Source organism: Pituophis catenifer, unplaced genomic scaffold, assembly GCF_029215685.1.
Source record: "Pituophis catenifer annectens isolate HBS135680 unplaced genomic scaffold, rPitCat1.0.hap2 SCAF_2, whole genome shotgun sequence".
Lineage (NCBI taxonomy): Eukaryota > Metazoa > Chordata > Lepidosauria > Squamata > Colubridae > Pituophis > Pituophis catenifer.
In genome coordinates, this window is record NW_027256882.1 from 274428447 (window position 1) to 274446884 (window position 18438).

The following is an 18438-nucleotide window of genomic DNA, read 5'->3' on the forward strand; positions in this document are numbered from 1 at the left end:
TGCCAGGCAGGGCCGGATTTTCCTATAGGCTAACTAGGCTTCAGCCTAGGGCCTCAAGATCAAGAGGGGCCTACATTCAAATTGTTAGCAAAATTAAAATTACACTTTCACTATAGGTGAAAGGGCCTCATAAGTGGAATAGCCTAGGGCCTCTTTTCATCTAAATCCGGCCCTGGTGCCAGGCTAACCCCGCCGGAGTGGCTATTCAAAGGGATGCGTGAACTCGCAACACTGGCGTCGTTCACACAACCGGGAAGGGGCGGGGCTCGCGTGTCGTGCGAACGCAGCTCCTCCTGCTGCTGCTGCTGCCGTTTCGGCTCTTCTTTCGGCGCGGAAGGAGTTAAGTTTTGGCAGGCGCAATAGACACGATAAGGGGGAGTAGCCCGAAGCCGAGGCAGGCAGCGCAAACAGCGCGGCGCATTCCTGGGTAGCCCTCAGCTGCCAGCATCTGATTAAAACCATCTCTCTCGCTGTGAGTGGCTAACTAAACAGAAGGCTGGAGTACGGCTGCGTCTATTTAAGCCGAGTTGCCGGAGCTGCGCCTTCGCCGGCTCCAAGAGGGGAAAAGCCTCATGCGCCAAAAGGGTCGGGGGTAAGCCGGGTAAGTTGGCAACGGAGTAAAAAAAAAAAAGAGAGAGAGAGAGAGAGGCGCGTCTTTGGGGAGCCTCGGAAGGGCGACGCTGCAAAAGGGGTCGCGGTGGGCTGCGCGTTTGGAAACGCCAAATTGGGTTAAGGAAGGAAGGAAGGAAGGAAGAAGGGAAGGGAAGGGAAGGAAGGAAAGAGGAGACGGTGGCCAACTCGAGGGACGAAGCCGAAGCGGTCGCGGCTTGGGAGGGAAGCGTCTTCCGCGGCTCCTTTTTTTTTTTTTTCCCTTTCCCTTCCTTCCCCCCCCCCCAAAAAAAAAAAAGGAATCTCCTTGGGGATCTATTCCTCCGGGCCGGTCGCCTGGGCGAAAGCGGCTGCTGCTTTTTTTTTTTTGCTCGAGCTGCTTGCGAAATAACGAGGATCTTTTCTGATCTCCATCCGAGCTGGCTTGTTGAGCCGCCGAGCAGACGCGCATGGATTATGCGGGCTATAAAACCTCTATAGAGACAGATTTTTTTCCCCCCTCTTACGTTTTCTAAACGCTTTTTTTTTTTTTAATTTGTTGCCCAAATAATTGGGGGAAGGTGGGTGGGTGGGGGGGAGGAAGAGTCCTTTGCTGTAAGGCTTTTTCGAGGAATCCAGAAACCTTTGCCAATCTTGGAGGGTGACGGTAGGAAAAAGGGAGGCAACAGAATGAATGGGAAGCACATAAGAGACCTGAGCGAGCTGTAAATATGGTGTTTTTGTATAGGAAACTTGGCTTAGAAGATTACCTTTTCAGCGTGGAAAATACCACCCTAAGAGTCCAGGATTTCAAAAGGGGTTGGGGGGGGATCATTGACTTAAGAAAATAAGTATTGGGCACAGCCTTAAAAAAAAAAAATAACAGGCAGATGCTTGCAGCTGCTAAAAAGGAAAACTTGGAAGAGTTGTGGAGTAAAGATTGCAATGAAATTTCGGAAGACGGAATTGCAAATCCCTCAGAACTGGAGGGGAGGGAAAAAAAAATAGATGGTTAGGAGTTGTAGGCCTTTCCTCTTAATGTAAACCCACTTGTTCGTATGCTAAAAAAAAAAAAGTTAAATTGAGCCCTGGTACTTTAAGTCACTGGACAATGTTCTAAACTTAATAGCTTTGCCTGGAGCAGAATTTCCTCCCAGGTGTAACATTATTCCTGCAGCCCCTTCCTTGCCTAAGTGAAAACAAATAGTAACTTCCCCAAGCAGTCCAAGATGGAATGATACGGTTTTCCCAACAGCAATGGATGAATGGTGTTTTAGTCTGTGAGCGAACCAGTTATGTTGAAATTAACTTAGGCGTGTCTGGCTCATCTTTTGAAGATAAAGTATTGTTACTTTTAAAAGCCTCTGAAGGGCTTGTTAGGATTCTTGCTCCCTTCAACCTGCCTACCCCCCCCCCAGTCCCGGTTTGTTACATGGGGAAGTCTAAACCTTTCTTATGGGATAAAATGCGTATTTGGTGTCAGTATCTGGAAGCATTTGTCTAAAAAAACAACACTGGCCATGTTACATGAAATAATACATAATCTATGGTTTCAATAAAATGTCTTGTGTCCCCGTAAAGGTGGAAGCAAAGATTATCTGGGGATTGCAGGATTAATTGTGGACAGCAGACATTCTTGCTTAGGAAGAAAGTGGGTTTGCCAATTTATCTGCTAGTTCTTTATTTATAATCCAGCATGTCTGAACGCAGGCTGACTGCCTGCTTTCTATTGCTGGGTTCATACCAAGTTAGCTTCATTACTCGGGAAAAAAGAATTGTTCCCCTCACTGGTTTTGGATTTAGGAAGCCTAAAGCACACACCCTAATGTGTATTGATGCTGGCTGCAGGGAAAGCTGCTGATATCTTGGAAGGAAAATTGTCTCCAGCTGTATGTAGAGATCCTGCAAAAGGTTAGTTGAAGCTAGAAAAGGGAGCTGATGTGTCATACATTTTTTTTTTCTTTTGGGCTGTATGAAGCAAAATGAGAGACAGCTGACTACCCTCACAGGTGTGATAAGGAGTGCAGGACATATGAGTCAAGCTGTGTGGTGGCTTCTGTTGCTGAAATAAAACCTAAAGAAGGTTTCATGATGTTCTGTGTATAACCTTGATTAGCTGAAATGCTTGCTATTCACTCAGCCTGTTTGATTTGTAGAGTTGGCAACTACGGGTCAAGGAAAATAATTTTCAGCAATGCTCTTGTAACCTCTGATACAAACGATGGAATTTTTTTCCTCTTGGACTGCATGTCCAGGAAGACCTGGAAATTGCTTTGTAAGCAGAAGACTGTGTGAGTGAAGATGTAATGTTTAACTCTGGTTAAAAATGTCTTCAGCAGGCTACTGACATTGGGAGCAGTGTAGGATCAATGTGGATGTGAAATGTGATGATACAGTTTTATTACCTACTTATGAGGAAGCTTGAACGCCGTGTTAGTCTCATTAGTAAGGCAGCCCCATACAATGGCTGTGCAAAATCTTAAGTACTTGCTGCATTCTTTCACTCATGTAAATGTTGAGTCATCTTTTCAGTCCCAGCAAGGGGCTGTAACAGCAAATAGAGATATAGAGGATAACCAGCTTAGCCTGCTCTGTACAGCTGAGATACAGCCAGCAGGGGGGTTTATTGGAAAGCTGGTTTCAGCAAGATTTTTCATAATCTAGTCTCCTAATATGATACCCTCCAGATAGGAGACCACAACTTCCTGAGTGTGCCAGGTATGGGGAAACCAGATTGTGAATAGTTTTGAAATGTATAGATGTACGTAATGAATGTATGTAAATCTGGGATTCTTAAAGCAATGGGATGCATAGCTAGTGCCAACCTCGGGTTATACCAGTCATTTGATGTATGGAACTAATTTCCTAGTGAAAGCTATTGAATAGGGCAGTTGGCAACAAATCATGGTCATGCAGAAACTTTGCTTGAAGGGCTTCAGTTTTGTTCTAACATATCATGCTGAGAGTGTCTTCCTCAACCCCTTGAATTTCTTTGTATGAAAAGTCCTCTAACACATTCTGAGGAATCTCTAAAATGTAGACATTGCAACATGTTTTCCTGAAGAGTTGCTTCTACTGGAAATCGATTGGACGACAGTTGTGATGATGGGGAGATGATTAATTTCCAGCCTGATACAGTTTTTTCACAGATGTTGCCAAGCAAGGCACATGACGGTTTTGCTGAAAGGATATTTGATTAGGAAGGAAAGTGAAGAAAGCAGATGAGTCAGTTTGCCTTCTAGTCAAATTGTGTTTGGCTACAATTTCTACAGTCTGATGTTTTGCTTTGTGCTGCCTGGAACTTTTGGAGACTGAAGTCTAAATCTTTTGCAGATACCTGATTGCTTATTCCTAGGTCTTATATATTGTGTTCGTCATTGAAATCAATGACCTTAACACATCTGTCCTGGGCCTTGCTGATTTTCAATAGCACTTAGACTTATATACCACTTCACAGTGTTTTCCAGCTCTAAGTGGTTTACAGAGTCTATTGCCCCCAACAGTCTATTGGGTCCTCATTTTACCGACTTCAGAAGGATGGAAGGCTGAGTCAACTTTGAGCCACTCAGAATTGAACTCCTGGAGTGAGCAGTGAGTTAGCCTGCAGTACTACATTCTAACCACTGAACCATCTTGTCTCTATACCATCAACCATGGTATCTTTCTGGATCAGCTCAGTGATTTGGAACATACCATGTTGTGATGATTTCCCCCCAATTCCACTTGCTGCTGGGGGGAGTTGTCCCACCTTAGAATTCTGCTTTGCAGGGGTATCAGCTTGTTGGGGGCAATATGCTGACACTGTAAACTGCTTAGAGTGGGCTGTAAAGCACTGTGAAGCGATATATAAACCTTAACTGCTATTGCTATCAGGGCTGTACCTTCTCCCTACTTACCGGTATTTTAAATATCTACAGGAAACTACTGGGGAAGGTCATTCCACCATGTGGTGTCCAGTATTATCAGTACATTGATTATTTCAGTTGTAGATCTTTGTCCTTGGCTGAACAAGTGTGGCTGTCAAAGTCCTGGCCTGGCATCTGGATACTATAGGACTTTGGTTGAGGGAAGAAGAATTTTTGGTGAAACTTTAGCAGCTGTGGTTGCACAGTGGTTAGAATGCAGTATTGCAGGTTAACTAGGCTCACTGCCAGGGGTTCAATCCTGACTGGCTCAAGGTTGACTCAGCCTTCCATCCTTCCAAGGTTGGCAAAATGAGGATCCAGATTGTTGGGGACAATAGGCTGAATCTGTAAACCGCTTAGAGGGGGCTGTAAAGCACTATGAAGCAGTATGTAAGTCTAAGTGCTTTTGCTACTTACCGAGACCAGATTGTCCATTCTTGGTTCTACTCAGGGATGTACTCCCCTACTCAAAACTAATGTGCAATTTTGCCAGCCTCCTAGACTCGAGCAGCTCCTGATCGAAGAAGTGGCCAGAAGTACTTTTGTCCAACTTCTGCTTCAGTTGCTTCCCTTTCTGGATTGGGAGGTCCTGCCTACTGCTTCTGAATGGAGTACTGCAATGTGCTCTATCTAGTGCTGCCCTCTAAGGCTGTTGAAAAACTCCAACAGTCCAGAATGCAGTGATGGTTATAGTTATGGATGCACCTCATATACACATATAATAACATCATTAATTTTCTAAGCCACACCAACTACCTATGGTTTGATAACTTGAGTGCAATTTAAGGAACTGGTTATTTCTGACCCTACTGGTCTTCAGAAAGACATTTTAAAATATGGCTTTTTCCTGTGGATTTTAACTGGGATTGTTTTGTTTTTTTTTCTTTCTTTTATTGTGCACCAACAGGAGTCACAGCGTTTTGAGTCTGGAGGCCGTATAAATTCTTTAAATAACTTAAATAAATGAAAACCATATTATGGCTCAAAGGTGCATGCATCAAAAGATTTTGGCTTAAAATCGTTATTTTAGCATCATTGGGTTGCATATGTGAATTTAATTTATCTTGCATCTACTGTGTTTCCCCGAAAATAAAACCCTGTCTTTTATTTTTTTTGAACCCTGAAATAAGTGCTCAAAAGCCCTATTGGGCTTATTATCAGGGGATGTCTTATTTTGAGGGAAATAGGGTAAGTATTATTAGACCCTGAAATTCAGAGGAGTTTATTATTACTTTTGTTATGGCTATCCAGTCCAAAAGGCATTGTGCAACAAGCAATATACAAAAATATCAAATAAAAACATTGAAACAAAATATATCAACCTGGACAAAAGCCAGCTATAATAACCAGGCACACTAATACACCCCAGGCATCTAGACCAGGGATCTCCAACCTTGGCAACTTTAAGACTTGTGGACTTCAACTCCCGGAATTCCTCAACCAGCGAAGCTGTTCTAGAATACTATCAGGTCTTAAGGCCTTCTAGAACCCCAAGAGAGGGGAAGCCAGGAGTGAAATCCAGCAAGTTCTGACAGGTTCTGGAGAACTGGTAGTGGAAATTTTGAGTAGTTCGGAGAACCAGCAAATACCACCTCTGGCTGGCCCCAGAGTGGGGTGGGAATGGAGATTTTGCAATATTCTTCCCCCAGGAGTGGGGAGGGAATGTGTATTTTGCAGTATCCTTCCCCTGCCACGCCCACCAAGCCACACCATGCCCACCAAGCCACACCACGCCCACCAAGCCACGTCCACAGGACCGGTAGTAAAAGAAATTGGATTTCACCACTGGTGGAAGCTACAGAAATGTCTGAGGCAAATGGTGTACCAGAAGGCAGGAGCAGCAGCGACAGAGAAGGCACACTTTCTCTCTTTCACAAGATGATTTTGAGGGGGAACCAGGGATGGGTTCTACTTACCTTTACTACTGGTTCACAACAGGGCATGCACAGAAGCGTTCTGATGACGTCGGGGTCGGTGGGCAGAGTCTCCCACCGGTTTTACTACTGGTTCTATAGAACCGGTGCGAACCGGGGGCAACCCACCACTGGGGGGAACCACAGTGTCTCTGTTTGAAGATACTGGGTAGGGAGAAATGATTGGAAACAGGAAGTCCCGAAGATTACTAGACCCTGTGTCACAAAGAGCTTTATAGGTGATGACCAGTACCTTTGAATTGCATTCAGAAGCCAGTTAGCAGTCAATGCAGCTTGTATAACAACAGCGGTATGATTACGAGGCATGAAATGTGCCCATTACAGTTTCCACCACTGTATTTTGGAACAGCTGTAGTTTCTGGATGGTCTTCAAGTGCAGCCCTCTAAATGCAGTACCGTAGCCCAGTTCTGAGATCACCAGTGACTTCCTAGTCTGTCAATTCCTGAAATTGACAGACTAGATAAACCTATGCAAAGGAGTCATCTACTCCTCAGGTGTCAGCCTCCAAGACCAAGGATGGAAATGTCCCTATCCCAGGGGGCTCAATCAGTCACAGCTACTCAGTTATGTCAGGCTTGAGCTGAAGTCGGTTCCCTATCCAGTTGTTTAGGTTAGTACACAACTGACGTCATCCATGCAGCTTGGAGTTGAGATGTATAGTTGGGTATCATCCATATACTGATGATACTACAGTCTTAACTTTTAAATTTGGTTCTTAATAAAACATCTAAGTACATTGTATTGTCACTGAGTTTTCATGTACACTCTGAAATTCCTATCCAGCAGAAATTGAGCAAAAAAGTAGGCATTACAATACTTATATACCACTTGTCTTAGAGCAATAGCAACCATCCTATCCTTTGGAGATGTAATATACCAAGATTTATCAGTTTATATATCTCAGATGTTCTGCATTTATAGAGGAGGATACAGATTGTATAGCAATCTGGTGTAATTCTGTTTTTCCTCCAGCAGTTTGGGGGAGTGTACCTATTACCTATTACTTCATTCTCCCCACAACAACTCTGCAATAGGTTGAGCTGGGAGCTGGTCCAGAATCACCAGCTGAGCATCCATGGCCAAGGATAAACTTGAATTTGGGAGTTTAGCCAATGTTCTAGTCTTGTGGTTGCTAATTGAATACCCATGAGAAACACACAAGAAGACTGAATATTCTCTTGCATGGTTCCAGTAACATGAAACAAAGGCAGTGAGATAAAAATCAACCTCAACACAACATAGTGTATAATTAACTTTCACCTGTGAGTGCTGGAACCATTAACAGGATTGTGAATTAGTGATGAAGAACATAATCCACCAATTGCTGTATACTTGACAGAGCAAGTTGCCTTAGTTCTGGGATCCATGTATTGGCCAAGATAAATCTTGCATCACTAGACTGAGTCATGGGTGGAACCATTGGCATCATTGCAGTCAACCTTGTGATAAATGCATAGCCATGCCTTCCTTGCTTGATATAAAACTTCATACACTTGCTAGCCCAGAGCCCCATCACTGCATATTCTTTTTTTAATTCTTATTAAACTTCAAACCAATGCTTGCTATTAAACTTCATACACTTTCCTAGCCTAGGACCCATCAGTGCATATTATTCTTAAGGCCTTAATCCAGGGGTGCTATTCAGCAGGTTCTGACAGGTTCTGGACAACCAGTAGTGGAAATTTTGAATAGTTCAGAGAACCGGCAAATACCACCTCTGGTTGGCCCCAGAGTGGGGTGGGAATGGAGATTTTGCAGTATCCTTCCCCTGCCATGCCCACTAAGCCACGCCCACCAAGCCACACCACGCCTACCAAGCCACACCCACAGAACCTGTAGTAAAAAAAATTGAATTCTACCACTGTCTTAATCCATGTTATGGATGCTGTTTTCCCCCATTAATTTGACGTAATGGGGTCCTTGCTTGGTGCAAGCATCTCTAAAGGAAAAGGATCCCAAATCATGTGTCAGGATGCCATGGATTAGCTTTTTCAGATGTTTTCCAGATGTAGTGGGACAATCAACATTTATGTGACATGATGACAAATATATCATTTGATCTTTGTCTCTCAGAAACAACTGGGAAGATTGACAAAACCTGGCAAAAATGTTTCAACAAATTCAGTTTAAGATTGAATATATTAACATTTTAGGAACTTATAGTAGTGAGTTTTTCTTGTAATCGTTCAAGAAAGAATCAGAAAAATTGCATTGATCTATCTTGGATATTATAGTAAACAAAGCAAATAAGGAATGTCACTTTAAATTCCAAGATAAGAAAGCGAGGTTCCAGTTGTACAATATTGAAAAGTATTTTGTAAATATTTCCTGTTCAGAATTCAGCATCAGAAAAGAAGGGTTGTTTTTTTCAATGGGATTTTTGCTTTAATTCATTCTTACCTATGCAGACTCTTAACAATTAAGCCTCTGGATCAGAGGGGGTATTCAGCCGGTTTCGATCGGTTTGCCTGAACCGGTAGCGGAAATCGCCCACCCATCCCAGCTCTATGCCATCCTATTTAGGCATGTTTTTTAGCTGTGCGCATGCGTGCAAGCTGCACGTGTGAGCAAAGCGCATGCGCAGAAGGCCGTTTGCATGCGTGGACTGCGCGCACGCTCACATTTGCAAACCAGTAGGGAAGGTAATGAATACCACCCCTGCTCTGGATGGCTAGAATTAGTAATCAGGCAAATATGAAGTTATAATGGGAGAATAATATCTATGCCCTACATTGAGGTGTGGGGTACAGAAGAGTTCACCATCCTGATCTGGCCAAGAATGAAGGGCCAGAATAAACCGTGACAACCCATGTCTTCTTAGCATAGGGCTGTTTCACTGCAGACTTACTACCGTGTTTCCCTGAAAATAAGGTCCAGATAATAAATGATTGTATGATTTTATGTATCTTATTATTTACACAATATGTCTTAGAAATAAATCTCTTCCTAAGGAAGTTTCCAAAATGTCTTAATAAAACAGGCAACTAAAAGCAGCATAGAATAGTGCTCTAGAGTAGTGGCCGTCAATCTTTCTGGTCTCGGGGATTAGTTTTGGGGGGGATTATCTTTCATGGGACTGGGCACAATTGTAGAAGATGTTGGGGACCCCTCCTCTAAAGTTTGGTTTGAATCCAGGTTCTGCTTGTTAAGGGTTAGGATTGTAGACAAACTTCCTCAACCTCATTCTCTTTGTGTGATGTGAAGAGGTGGAGAAGAGTAATTGAAAATATTACTGTTGCAGTAATTGATCAGGGGTGAAATTCGTCAGGTTCTGACAGGTTCTGGAGAACCGGTAGCTGAAATTTTGAGTAGTTCTGAGAACTGGCAAATACCATCTTTGGCTAGCCCCAGAGTGGGGTGGGAATGGGGATTTTGCAGTATCCTTCCCCCAGAGTGGGGTGGGGATGGAGATTTTGCAGTATCCTCCCTCTGCCATGCCCATCAAGCCATGCTCACCAAGCCACACCATGCCCACCACACTACGCCCACAGAACCGGTAGTAAAAAAAATTTGAATTTCACCACTGTAATTGATATACTTACTGCATATGCTGTTTTGAACACTAGAAATACTGAAATGTAAAATCAATATTGAATTTCGAAGTTGTAGAAATTTGAATGAGAATGTCCCCTAAGAGCAGGCTTAATGTTCATATACTCAAATCTGTTTATGATTCATTGATAGGAAAGGAATACAATTCCATTCTACAAAGGAAGGCACATTTGCTGATGACTGAAGTGCTATGTAATAAAATGTGCTGTATCAGCCAAAATGCCTTAGTTTTTGAGACGGGATGTTGTAGTTCATTTCACAACTTCCCCTTTGACGTATGTAACAATTCATGAATTATCCTTTTCTTGACTTACCCTTGACTTAAGGATATCACCATTCTTGGTGGTATGAATACAATAGATATACAAGTTTAGCAAATTTTTGGCATAATTTCCCAATACTGTGCTGTACTACTCATTCTATTCCAGTGGAATGCATTCAGTTATAATATCCATCCATGCGCATGGCTCGGCAAAGGAGGGAAAACTCTTGTTTCTTGCTAAGGAAATGTATTCCTTCCTGGCTATTTCTAAATAATAAAAATCCAAATAAAGGAGTTGTCTATTCTCCATGGAAGAAGACAAATTTTCCTGTGTCCTACACTGATGAGAATAAGTTGGCTGAATTTACACAATGTGCCTTGTCTTGGTTACTGAATTAATTCACCTGCCTGGGTTCTCGGTAGCGTATTGAACAAATTACAAAATAGGCAGCCAGATTTTAACTGTATTAGCTATACCTTTGAACTGTTTGGTTTCAAGTGATTTAAAAATAAAGAACAATGGGAAGGAGCCAAAATCTAAAGGTTTTGACATCAATTGTTAGCAATAGATGGAATAAGCTGGTTTTCCTAATTAAGGTGAGATTTTTCTTTGCCGCTGACTTCTAAATTTGTCTCCATCTTTATCTATGAATAGAAGATGGCATTCCTTTTCTATACTTTGGTATAGGACATACCAGTTATTGTACTAACTGAATTCCCTAAGAAATGGAGATTAGATGCAGGATAGCTTTGATTGGATAAAGGACACAATTTTTTAGAATATATTTAGAGCTATTGACACAACTGAATGCACATTGCCGGGTTAAATGTTGGTATTGGGGGGGGGGGGGTTCTTGCTTTTAAATGTTAATCTTTATCATGATAAGGTAATCCTCAATTTACAGCTGGTCATTTAAGGACTGTTTGCAGATGTGACAATTGTAGAACGGATGCTTTGTGGCATGTAAAGCACTTGTAGGCATTGTAAACTGTTGTGCTGCCCTCACCAGCTCACATGACTATGTTTCTCAGCAGAGTCTTTCTCCCCCAGAGAGGAGAAGGATGCTAGCGAAAGAGAGAGATTCCAAAAGGTAAAATACTGAAGGCTTCTGAAAGGCTCCAAATCTCAGTATTCTGAAATGTATGCAGTTGCTTAAAGACAGGTTCCACTTACTTTTGCTACCGGTTCAAAACTGTGAGTGTGCGTGTGCACATGCACAGAGCATCTGTGATGACATCCGGGCGGGGGGGGCAGAGCAGGAATGAAATATTTCCGGTTCGGACTGGATCGCCCGATCCAGTAGCAATGGCGGCGGGTGGTTCAGAGAACCAATAGCAAAAATTCCTGCCCCCCCCCATGCCCAGCTGAGCCGCACGATCATCAGTGGCTTTTTTTTTTTACTTTTAAAAGCATTTTTTCTTCGGCCGAAAAAATGCTTTTAAAAGTAAAAAAAAAAAAACCCTCTGACGATCGCACAGCTCAACTGGGATCGTCAGAGGCTTTTAAAAGCATTTTTTCTACAACCTCTTCGGCTGAAGAGGTTGTAGGGGGGGCATGCATGCTCCCCCCGTGCCCCGTTTTCACTAGCAGAGGCACCATGGGTCTGTCCTTCGCTATTTCCAGGCCAGCCCCGCGGGCACCCCACAGGCCGGATCCCGCTGTGAGCCTTGAGTTTGACACCCGTTGTTCTGACCCAGCTCCCCAAACATGACAAACCTTCTGAAGTTAACTCAGTTCTTTTATTAGGAGCGCCAGCAGCCCCGGCAAAAAGTTTCTCTCTCACTGCAGGCTAATAAGTCCGGCCGGCTGGAAGATGAATAGTTGTCTGCCACATCTTTTCAGCTCTGCCCCCTGCCTTTTATCCCCAGAGCTAGAGTGGGGCTTCGCTAGCAGTGGTGGCTCTTCCTTCCCCAGGATCGGTCCATGGATTTCCATTGCTCTCCTCTTCTCTGCCTTCTGCGCATCCACGCATCAGGCACTGGACCCAGCTGTTCCTCCTCTTCCTCATCAGCCACCTCCAGACCTGGGTGCTGTTGTCTCTCCATCTGAGGGCCGACGGCCAGCCCAGGCTCCGCCTCTCTCTCTCTCTCTCTCTCTCTCTCTCTCTCTCTCTCTCTCTCTCTCTCTGCCAACTCCATTCTCTCTTCCCCCCTCAGAGCTCTCAGGTTGCCTTGATGCTGACCCTGACTCCCACACCGCCACCGCCTCTGATTCGGCTGCTGGAGGGGCCGGTGGCCGACAGGCCACCACACCCCTGTTCTAGACCAAAGATCACCCATTTCAATCTGGGAAGAAATTCCCTTCTTGCACATAGGAAGAAAATGGGAAATGATCAAAACAATCTCCCACCCCACCCCCACAAACACTATGTTTAATATATGCTTAAAAACCATTTAAAACATAAAAGGGTACATATCTTCTTAAATTCCAAAAAAGCAAAGCTATCTTCCATAAGCTATGTAAATTCTTAGCAAGATGCAGGAAGAGGATAAGTATTCTGAGACTTCCCATATATCTGCCTGTGAATTAATCTTGAGTACTTGCTAGACCAGTGTTTCTCAACCTCAGCAATGTTAAGATGTCCGGACTTCAACACCCATGCTGCCTGGGGAATTCTGAGAGTTGAAATCCACACATCTTGAGTTAGTGAGGTTGAGAAACACGGTGTGAGGCCATGAAGAGATCAACATAAGACATTTGCTGTTCGCTGCCTGGCTACATTTTAATTGACCTCAAGATAGTAAAATACCCAGAAAGATGAAAATAAACAGTAGACCTGTATAAGAGATCCATGAAGTTGTGGGCTAATTAAGATGTTGTATATGTTTTGTAGCCTGAGGTTGATGCCTAGCTCTGGCAATCTTGGGCCTTGATACAATTGGCAGCCTGGTTAGCAATGTTTCTCATGATACCTGATCTTATTACGTAAGTTACTTTCAGTAGCTGCCTGTCAACTCTCATCAACTTTCTCTAATTTGTGAAGATGAAATGAGCATGAGAAGGTAAGGTGAATTCCTGCTCTTCCTGTGATCAGTGGGGCAGTTCAGGTCCATAAAGGGAAATTCAATGAAAGGGCCTTGATAGGGAAAGGGTTGCCCTTTTGGCAGGACTCTACACCCCTAATCAGTTATGATTTCAGCATAGGCCAGTTTAAAAGACACCTTTTTCTTCCTGAATGAAAGTGGGTAGCCCTTGCTTAGAGATTGCCTCACTTAGTGACCATTCAAAGTTATGGTGGTGCTAAAAATCAACTTAGTGTCCAGTCCTTACATTTGCAACCTTCACAGAATATCCCTGCTCTTAGATTTATTTATTAGCTCCATTTCAATATGATCTAATAGAGAAAGAACCCAGTTCAGTTGAAGAAAGTAATAAGAAGCAAAGTAAAACTGAAGTAAAATCGTAAGCCCTATCGCTGTCATGGGAGTTTCACCTAACAACCGCTTCACTTAAGAACCCAAGTTGCTGGTCCCAACTGTAGACACTAAATGAGGACTGCCTGTACTGCGTCCAAGATGACTACTTGTAATCCTGAAAAACTTCCTTCAGATAATAATTCCATTTTTCCATTTGAACTGAGGTACCAAGATTTGGCTCAGTGGCTAAGACACTGAACTTGTCGATCAGAAGGTCAGCAATTCAGCGGTTCGAATCCCTAGTGTTGCATAACAGGGTGAGCTCCCGTTACTTGACCCAGCTTCTGCCAAACTAGCAGTTTGAAAGCACGTAAAAAATGCAAGTAGAAAAATAGGGACCACTTTGGTGAGAAGCGCTCCTTTGGAATGCAGCTACACGGAGACGTTTTTGGACAGCGCTGACTCTTCGGCTTAGAAACGGAGATGAGCACCATCCCTAGAGCCAGAAACGACTAGCACACATGAGCGGGGGAACCTTTACTTTTACCTTTTTACAGGTATTTTTAAATTGTAACCAGGTTTGCACATTAGAGTAAATCCCAGCTTGTTTATCTACTGTTTATTGAATAAACTATACCGAGATATAAATTGTGGTTTACACAAAACCTCAATGACTGGGGTCATGCAGCCTTGTAAGCCACAGCCAAATTACAGTATGGCTTAGCTGTACATTGTCAGAGCCATCATCTTTCAATGTTCTTCAACTTTTGCTAATGTTCAGCAGTGAGAAACATTCATATCTTTGCATCTACAAGGGTCAAAAAAGAGCTTGAAAACACACGCTGTATCTCTGTTCCTGATCCTGTTGGCACATTTTGTAGCATGAATGTAACTCTGAAAATAGAACTTGACTTGCCGGTCACAGAGTGATCCAGCTATTCAGCCATATCCAACTTTCACACTTCCTTCTCTTGCGCTTCCTTGGGGTTTTGTCAAGCAGTGAAAGGCAGGACCAACACTAGGCACAAAGCTGAACAGGGCTTGGGTGAAGATTTATGTGATCTGCGTCATAGTAGGTCAAGGCTGGCAGGCATAAATGATTGTGCTATTGTACAAGGCATAACTAGTGAGCAGCTTGGACTATGGCTTGCTATTTATAAATGTCATGCTACTTTGGCTCTACCCAAGCTTTGTAATGAGTGATGGAGAGTTCTGTAATTTTCTCTTTTTGACAGATGTTCCCATCTATTACTTGGATACATATTTTTCAAATGCAAAAACCACTGTACTGTGACAATGCATTGCTTCTTCAAATTGGGTGAAAAGTGGGGGAACTCACGGTAATTTAAATGTGAAGTACTCTGTTTTGAGGACAGAAGGCAAAGAAGTAAATTTATCTGTCAAAACCCCACATCAACTTGGAAAATTTTATTTTTTTTCAGGGAATAGATAGGATGTTGATAGGAAAGTTATTTTTCAATACTTCAGTACTTCCTGGCCTTTTGATATCATCAGCACATAATTAAAAGCCTTGCAGTTCCCATGATTTCCAAAAGGGGGCCTCCAAGATAGATAGATTGATTGATTGATTGATTGATTGATTGATTGATTGATTGATTGAATCACATTTCTACCCCTGGTAATCATAGAACATGTGGCCGCTTACAGTACATATAAATTAAATTAAAACAGCCAGCGTGAGATTAAAATTGATCTAAATCATAATCTCCATCAATAACCACCATTAAAAATGCCAAAACACAAAAAGCAACAAGAAAAGAAAATAGAATAAGGGAAAACATAAGAAAAGTTTCCCTAAAACAATTCAGTTCGCAACTTTCCCTCAATTTATGTGGAAAAGTGAGAGAAGAAGTTGAACATAATTCCTTCTGACTTGAAAAGCTAGATATATATCCCAGCAGCCACTGGGTCTCCAGAATTGGTAAGGTAGGTTCTCCTAATAATTAAAAAGAATAAGATCAAAATCAATGAGAGAAAGCTTTTCCAGAGGAAACCTGGCACCTGAAAATATTTGGCTGTTTTTCCTTCCCCCAGGGGGTGAAAAGTTCTTTTCCACTGCTGGTTTTTTTCCCCCCTGTCAGGGTTCCCTGGAAGTAAGAATTCACATAATAGCAACATTTAGGTAGAGTGGTATATATTTTCTTCAAGGGACAATTATGGTTGGGTTTTCATTTGTTGAAATGAAATGAAATTTTGTTTTTAGGATGGTAGATAATAAAATTGAAAAAAACATCTTTATCCTCTGACAACGTCAATAAGTAGGATTGTATATTAGTAGTAGATTAGTACATACTAATCAGTGGTGGGTTTCACATGTTACTACCAGTTCACTGCATGCATGCTTGCTTCGTCCGCATGTGCATCCAGTTCACACACGCACCTGCCTTCCACACATGCACTTTGCTCATGTGTGCGCCTTCCGCGCTTGTGCCCAGCCTCAAAAACGTGCCTAACAAGGAAGGGATAGAGCTGGGGCAGGTAGGTGGGCCCACCTGTGATTTCCGCAACCGGTTTGGGTGAACTGGTCTGAATCGGCTGAATACCACCTCTGATACTAATCATGAAAAGGGTCCATTCTCTCACCTCTGTGGGATTAGAAAAGATCTAAAGAGCTCTCTAAGTAATTCCACAGCAACGTTCCCAAGCTGGTGCTGATGTCAGGAGTTCTGGAAACTGTAATCCAATACATCTGAAGGACATAAGTGGAGGTATGCAAAATGTTTTGAGTTTGAAGCATTCTAACCTGAAACAGAAGCTGAAATGGTTTTTCTAAGACTAGAGCAGAGTGTTTTGACCTTGAAATATTTTGTACACCTCTAGGCATTAGATTACTTGGTATTCAATAACTTCCATGCTTTTATTTTTTTTTTTAAGTTGTCCTGATGTGCTAGAAAGTTTGAACATAAAGTCCTAGAATTATTGTATTACGGATCTGGAACTTCTTAGGCATTTGTTATAAGAAGCTTCAAGAGCTATCTTTCTGGAACTACCATTTCTTTATAGGGAATAGCTGGCTTACAAAGCTATGTTTCCCCAAGAATTGAAGTTGTTCTCAAATGCAGTCACAATCTATCTTTATGTCTGTTCAGCTGCAACTTGCATCATATCTAGCTGCGTACCTACCATGATGGGGAGGTGCAATCCAACACATCTGGAGATATCAATGGAGATCGTCAGTCATCCAGATCATGGTTGTCCCAAAGGTGCTTTTTTTCAAGAGGCAACTGGATTTGTTTTTCTTTGAAAATGTTTTGCTTCTTATCCAACAAGCTTTGTCAACTCTGGGCTGGATGAGAAGTGAAACCTCTTTAAAGAAAAACAAGGAAGTCCAGTTGCCTCTTGAAAAAGCACCTTTGGGACATCTGGAAATAGTAGAAGAAGATTGCTCTAATGAATAATTTTGAAGGAAGAAAGTTCTGCTGTCTTGGTGAATGTATGTTAGTTGACTATAATGACTGAATGGAAAGTCCACATTAAAAGAAAATTTTTAGTCTAGATGTTTGTGTCCTATTGGCAGGATTGCTAAAGGCATCTGAAAGAGGCAGATGGACTGCTGGCTTGGATGTACCTTGACCCACCACTGTCTTGTGTTCTAATGGGATAGTGCCACTGGTTCATGCAGTTCAAAAGCATCCACTGCAGAGTAAATGATTGGGTGCCTTCCAAGTGTTATCTAGATCAGGGGTCTCCAACCCTGGCAACTTTAAGACTTGTGGACTTCAACTCCCAGAATTCCTCAGCCAGCAAACAGTTGAAGTCCACAAGTCTTAAAGTTGCCAGGGTTGGAGACCCCTGATCTAGACTACAGCTGTGGTGAATCCACCAAATACAGCAAGTGTTTGAGGTTATGGAAATGTTTATCCAAAATCTTTGATGAACTGCCCTTCGGCTTTGTGTCCTGGCTGAAAGCTTTCCAATGTTCTGAGAGGAATCTTTTTTCAGCTCTAGCTGGAGATGCCAAAATTTAACCTGAGACCTTCTTCAGGCGAAGCACCTGCTGTGGCTCTTCTCCTAAAATACTGGGAGTTTCCTTCAGCTGGTTGTTCTCTGAATGAACTATCTGACACCCCCATATAATTAGCATAACATGCCCATTATTGTATTAAGTGTTTTTGTAAATTATTGCTCTTTTAAAAACAGCAACAACAACTAAAACCTACATCGACGTTGCTCAACTATCAATTAGGCCTGATTTGTTCCTTCATTTGTATGGAACCAAGTTTGGCTTCTTTGTAACAGCAGGATTTTATTCTTCCGCTTTTCTGATGTACCTTGTTAGTGATTTTTTTTTCCTCTTCAAGACAAATGGAAAACGTTTCCTGTTACATCTATAAATGTGACTTTTTTGAGTTTGTAAGACTTCTATCACAGTGTTGGAAGAAAATATCCATCTAGTTCAGTTCCAAGCTGGGAGAAAGACACTGGAAACATAGAGGCTGATTGAAAAAGATGGTTTATTGATGAAGCAGAACCACATGTGATTCTGGGTAGCTGACAAAATGGAGTTGAGAGTGGGTGGCTTTTATACCTTCTCTGGGCTTTGTATGTGAGCTTCCTGTTCCTGTGCAAGAACATATATTCTATTGGCTGTTGTCAGACTCCCATGGGGCCATGTAGGGGTTATGTAGGGGTCATAGCTGGCTCTATAGGCAATGTACAAATCCTAGGTGTTTGTCTGAGCTAAGTTTGGTTGAAGTTTGTGAAGGTGATGCAATGACTGAAATACCCTTAGACAGGGGTGTGAAATTCATGTCATGGTGTCACGTGACGTATCAGGACTTCCCCCCCCTTTTGCTAAACTGGGCGTGGGCGTGGCCA

General features: G+C 42.5%; 1 protein-coding gene across 2 annotated transcripts in view; it reads left to right on the forward strand.

Annotated features, from left to right (window-relative positions):
• Positions 1-538: 538 nt before the first annotated feature.
• DAB2 (DAB adaptor protein 2) overlaps positions 539-18438 on the forward strand; it is a 52524-nt gene continuing 34624 nt past the window's right edge. For both annotated transcript variants that reach the window (XM_070935925.1, XM_070935926.1), the window contains exon 1: positions 539-601. The gene's annotated coding sequence lies outside the window, so the exon portion shown is untranslated. The remainder of the gene's footprint in view (positions 602-18438) is intronic.